The 6399-nt window shown below is 40.3% G+C and overlaps 1 protein-coding gene across 3 annotated transcripts in view; it reads left to right on the top strand.

The window, feature by feature from the left end:
- The first annotated feature begins 5572 nt into the window (after positions 1 to 5572).
- Positions 5573 to 6399, top strand: part of LOC126272063 (putative methyltransferase DDB_G0268948) — a 125497-nt gene continuing 124670 nt past the window's right edge. For 2 of the 3 annotated variants that reach the window (XM_049974594.1, XM_049974599.1), the window contains exon 1: positions 5995 to 6392. The gene's annotated coding sequence lies outside the window, so the exon portion shown is untranslated. Of the gene's footprint in view, positions 5784 to 5994; positions 6393 to 6399 lie in introns of those variants that run through there. The other variant, XM_049974598.1, reaches the window with a different exon arrangement.

Here is a 6399-nt window from a genome sequence, read left to right as displayed (position 1 = left end):
TCCCAGGATGCTGTGGAGCAATTGATGGGAACCATGTCCAAATAAAGTGTGCCCCAGCCTATTGGTTCTACATTTCTCAGCTATAAGGGAACATCTTGTGTTATTTTATTTAGCTTGGTTAAATGTAAATTACTGTTTCTGAAATATTGATGTGGGTGGAAATTGATGTGCTAGTGACAGTGCCATTTTCTGTGACTCTACTCTCAATACAGCCGTGCAGAATAATCTACTTGACATACAAGAAAAATCAGTGAGTGTTGGTGATGATGCCCTTCCCGTGCGAAAAAATGTAATGAAATGTTACAGCAGAACTGTGTTATCAAAAGTAGAAAAAATACTTAATTACTGACTATCGAGAGCTTGATGTGCAGTGGAGAATGCTTTTGCCATACTTGTATCGTGGTTTAGAATATTTCTTAGACCAAAGGTGCTTAAATTTTCTACAACTGATAAAGTGATAGGGACTGCTTGAAGTCTACACAACTGGTTAAGAATGACATCGCCAAACTATTGCCAAGCATAACAGATTGACCAAGAAGATTTCAATACAGGTGGAGATATTCCAGGAGCAAAGTGCAAGTATACAATTAGTCTGCAGTCAGTGGCTCATTTGGGAAGCAACAATTATCAAAGAGAAGCTGAAAATGTGCGATGGGAATATCTATTTCATGCAGTGGGAAAAAGTTGGAATTAAGGAATCATTTTAATAATGTAGGCCTAAACCTTTGACATGACAGTTGGTGAAGTTGAATAACAAGTTTATGTATGTTCTGAAAACACTTTGTGTGTATCTGAACCATTGAAAATATGTAGCCTATTGATTGTTGCAATGTTATCCCTTTAACAACATCTACTTATAAATGAAATTACTCTAGCGATGCGGTTTCGATGACAACCTCTTCCATCCAACACTACACTGTAATGGATGCATTGTTAAAGAGCAGAATAATAGGCAAAATAATGTGAACATCTGAACTTAACTTGGGAATGGTTTATTAATAAGGCAGTGGACCCCCATTTGCCTGTAATACAGCTGCGATTCTTCTTGGAATACTGGAATACGGTGATTGTATAATCCCCAGTGGAATGTTATGCCACTCTTCGATTAGAACCTCTGCTAAGTCCTGTAGTGACGAGAGAGGCTGATGTGTGCTCTGGAGTCTGCGCTCCAATACCATCCACAGGGGGTTCAATAATGTTCAAGTCCAGGGACTGTACTGGCCAGGGAAGACTGTGCAGTTCAGTTGCATGCCCCAGCCTGTCCTGGTTGTGTGAATGGGAGCATTATCGTCCTGAAATATAGCATCATTGTTGGGGAACAACATTTGAATCATGGGGTGCACATGAATGTCTAAATGGCCCTTATAATCGTCAGCTGTGACATGGCCTTTGAGAGTAATGACAGGACCAGCAGAATAGCATGATATGGCTGTCCACAACATTACATTTCCACCTCCATGTTTAACCATTGGAGTCAAGCAATCAGGGTTGTAAGCTTCTTTTGGCGTTCTCCATATGTAAACCCAGCCCAATGTTGGAAATAACGGAAACGTTGACTCGTCGGACCATATGATGTGTTTCCACTCATCAGCAATCCAGCCATCCAGCATTTATGCTCTTGACACCGTGCTTTACGCTTCTTTGGATTGGTTTTCGCCACTAATGGTTTCAGTATAGCACTCCACCAAGCATATTCGCTTTATGGAGTTCTCGGCGGACAATGTCGATAGATGATTATTGAGCTCTGCCATAGTTTTGTGTTGTTTTCACAATTCGTGTTAGCGTACGACGATCTCTGTCATTAAGTTTTGATTTGCGCCCACTATCACGTCTACATTATAATGTCTTTCCATGTTTTGTGTAGGCTGTCGTGAGTTTTGAAACAGTTGCTCTTGGAATATTCAATAACTTGGCGATCTTGCTTACTGATGCTCTAGCTAGTCGGGCCCACACAATCTGACATCTTTGGAACACGTCTAGGTCGCCTCTGAATGTAATTACGAAGTGTGCATTACTCGTAAGAAACCTCTACTGATGCCTAGTATGCACTACTCGTAAACAACCTGCACTGATGCCTAATAATATAGTCCGTAATGAACGTGCACAGTCCAGTGCGACATGTGTCTTACCTGCATTGTTGGTTCACATTATTTTGCCTATCCCCTGTATGTTTGCATTTATTTAACTGGAAGGGGGATGACAATAGCGATGGGCCTACTCGGGCTTACGCTAAACGAGTTAACCAAGGCCGCGCGGAGTGGTCGCGCGGTTAGAGGCGCCATTCACGAATCGGGCGGCCACTCCCGCCGGAGGTTCGAGTCCTCCCTCGGACATGAGTGTGTGTGTGTTGTCTTTAGCGTAAGTTAGCTTAAGTAGTGTGTAAGTCAAGGGACCGATGACCTCGGCAGTTTGGTCCTATAGGAATTCATACACATTTGAATAGTAAACCAAGCTGAAAGTTTATGTAAAGTGAGGTAAATCGAGTTGGGATGAAAAAAACTGATATAACATTCAGCACTGTGCTCTCTTTTGCCTCTATGCAGATTATGATTCAGTTCAGTTACCTAACTAGAGCTTTGCGTTTTCCCAATAGATGGCTATACATATATAGCCATGAGTGTGATGGATACTACGTAGGTTGCAAGTTCTGATCTTTCAACCTGAAATTTTGAAGCCAGACTCGTGAAACATGCTGTATAGATTTTGACAGCTATCGGACGAGAGTAAGGTTACCCAATGACTGTTCAGTATTATGACTAAACACCACAGTACAGGTTGCAGTATTGGGTCTTTTGGTTTGAAACTTTGAAAATAGCTTGTGAAACATCCGAAATTCGCAGAATGAATTGTTTAATGTCCAGATACCTGACATCAAAGCAAAATGTTCCACATACTGAAATTTTTTCTTATGAGGGATATAGTCGATATTATATAAATTTTAAAAACAATATACTTATTATTTTATAAATCTCTTGACATATCAGTCAATTTTTTCCTTGTGGGGATTCATAATCGGTGATTTAGTAGCCAAATGCATTGCCATGAGGATGAGTGATTACTGTGCAGCAGGCTGGAGTTTCAAGTCTTTAGGCATGAAGTTTTGAAAATGGTGATACACCCAGAATTTGCTGTAATGGTTTGTCGGCGATCTGACGACCTTAAGGTAGCCAAATGCCTCATCATGTGCATGAATGGTTGCCCTGCAATAGGCCGCAATATGAAAATACACTATATGATCAAACGTTTCCGGACATCTGGTTGAAAATGAGTTACAAGTTCGTGGCGCCCTCCATTGGTAGTGCTGGAGTTCAAGTCAAGTCAAGTCAAGTCAAATCAAGGGGCGTAATATCTGGAGGGCAGGTTGACCAGGGTGTTGGACTGTTCCTTCCAATCCACCGATTCGGACATTACTCCCCTCTCCAGACATTACGCCCCTTGACTTCTTTTTCTGGTGCTATATCAAGGACAGAGTCTTCGTCACACCAGTTGCTGACGTCGACGAACTGAACAAGCTGCTATGGGTACTGTGACAGAACACATGTTACAAAACACCTGGCTGGAGCTGGAATACCGCCTTTCCATTCTCTGAGCTACCAAGAAAGCACACATTGTGGTTTACTGAAGTAAGTGGTAAAATAAAAAATAAAAAACTAGTAACACTAACCTATGTAACGGCATCAAATGTAACTCATTGTGTCAAATGGTTATAAATTTTTATAATAAGGGCAAGGCTATGTGCTCTCCTTTATATATACAAAGTTGCCATGATGCTAATGTTCTTTATAGTCCCACTTGCAAAAGACAGTTATTAAATGCTTCGTGAATTTCGATCAAACAAAGCAAACCATAATAAGCTACTGCTACGTCACGTTCTTTAAACTCCAACCTCGTGCGAAACCATCACCCACAGATGCCGCCCACGCTGTGCATCACATTAACACAATTCAAGTTAATAACAGTCTAACTAAGATTGATTTGAAATCGCCTTAACCTGAGTTAATCCGTTTGGTAGCTCGAGTTGACCCATCTCCATGATGAGACTACAAGTCCGCCAGTGTATCTGGTGAACAATACTGATTAAATAAACTGTGCCTGGCGTCTGTGAGATGCCGCATGACCAGTCCAGGGTTAAATATTTTAAGACATTGGGTTTAAGTTGACCTGTCCTATATTAGAAATACTCACTCTGTACATTATATAATCAAGTAGGATCAAATAAAAATCAGTCAATCACTCAATGAAGTTTGTTGTGGTCATTAATAAACTTTATCGTTGTTGGTTTCTCAATTCCGATATTCTACTCTGACTCTTTGTAACTCTACTGGTGACTCATAACTTCACTTTACAGTACAGTAGCAGGCTTAAGTGAACTGACCTGATGTGACAATCAGTGTGAATACAATCTGACATGACGGTGATGTCACGTAATAATTCGTTAAGGAATAGTGTGAATCGGCCAAATGGTTTATGAGATACGACATTTGTTTATAACTATTGCCCATACAAGTGCGACAGATACTCATGACGGAATGACCACATTTCCATGAAATTACAATTGTGCGGTCATGAAAATAAGCATTGGGTATTAAACGAAATAATACTGTGTTGTATATCAGGCTTGTTATGAACTCTCTAAAGGGGCCCTCACATGTTCAGTAATATTGTCCGACTGTCAATGTATTGATCGTCTGAGGGCGTGTATAGCAGTACCGTCAATAATAGAAAAATTGACGTGCAGTACTCATGGACTTCAAAATACTCTCAGTGTTGTCAATACATACTGGATATGTAAGGCCAAGTATTACGGTTTGACATTATTCTCCATTCAGATGCAGACAGAGCATTAGAAACCAGCCACGTGGCGTTAGTGCAGACCATTTTCTTAATACGCTGCTGTGTATATAGTACATTCAGTTTCTAAGAAGTCTTTTAACATGAAACAATGTCAATAGGCCTATGCAAGGGAAATCATTGGGTATACCACTTTAGGATGGTTAACGGAGGGTTCCCTATGACACTGCTTACTTCCTTAATTTGAAAGTATAGTATAGACTGGTATAATACATTTTGGAAAAACTATGCCATTTCGAAAAAATACGTCATACATCTGCGGTGGCTAAATAAGAGGTCTGCATAATACATCTCAGTTTCGCCAAATTATCTCAAAGTGTACAAAAAACTTTTTCGTTAGTAGTCTGAACAGGTCCTTGTCAGGCATATATAACTGTCCCGCAGGTTTCCACAGAATTGTACTAATTGTCTAGCTGATATTATAGAACTAAGCTTCGAGCATTAGAATAACCTGTCTGTCGCCAGAAATCTCTTAAGTTATTCCTAATCTCTTGTCGACTGTGACTGCCTCTCTGATTAACGTGTTTTGCTTCTCTGTTTAATAAACGCTAATAACTTGACGTACGTTGCAGAGCTCATCGGAAAATAATTTATGAAATCTTTCAGGTCTGTGATTCTGACTTTAGTTTGTAGCGTCCGCGGCTAGCAGTTCTGTATGCACAGTGCGCGAGTGTTTGGCGCATGTGTCGTGCCACGAGTGTTAGATTTCGCGCCAAATTATTTCCGGGAAGACAGGCCAGAGCGCTGTGTTTTGTATATAAACTCCGTGCCGTTACTCTTCGGTTGTAACAATTTATATGTTCCTGTATACCATAAGTTTAGTTCAGCGATTTTGCATATCCCTTAGTAGCAAGTCAACACGAGGCTTATCCGTTCTCTCTCGACTTTGTGCAGCATTTAAACGACGTTCTGTATTACTTGAGACCATGGAGGTAAGAATTCTTACCTCCATGCTTGAGACCTACGAACGAAGAAAGTCATCATGTGTCATCCGAGCAAAGAATATATAGCTTATGCGTTCTTTACTTTTATGTAAACGGGCTGGCTGAGGGGTTGGTCTCCCCATACACCCGAAAGTCACAAATTAATACGTGTCTTGTAGCTGTGTTGAGTTGGGTGTGCAACATCTTAACCTTGTAAACTCGCGTTGTCAGCTGACAGTTTTGTCAGTGTTATTGATAGTGTGAAGTCCCTTCAATATATTGAAGTTTTGACAAACTAGAATTGTCAATAAATATTGAACGTGTGCAGGTTCTTTTTAAATTGATTACTTGTATGCCCATCACGTATTAAAGGACGTAACTGTGAAACTCTGTTACGAAAGTAATGACACATTTCAGACATGCTTCGAATAATCTGTCTGGCGTATGGGCCACGCGTTTAAATACCATAAAACTTTTAATCTATCTTTAACTCTATAAAAAGTACACGTACACTGTAGTAAACTGAGCAAATTCATTTGGTGGCATCTGTTCAGAGCGACGATAGTCTGGGTTACGTAAAGAATTTACGTCACCTAAGAATCAAGAATCTTTATCAAGGTACGGC

This window comes from Schistocerca gregaria, chromosome 5 (assembly GCF_023897955.1).
Source record: "Schistocerca gregaria isolate iqSchGreg1 chromosome 5, iqSchGreg1.2, whole genome shotgun sequence".
Classification (NCBI taxonomy): domain Eukaryota; kingdom Metazoa; phylum Arthropoda; class Insecta; order Orthoptera; family Acrididae; genus Schistocerca; species Schistocerca gregaria.
Note: the sequence above shows the minus strand (reverse complement) of the source record. Positions and strands in the feature narration are given on the sequence as shown.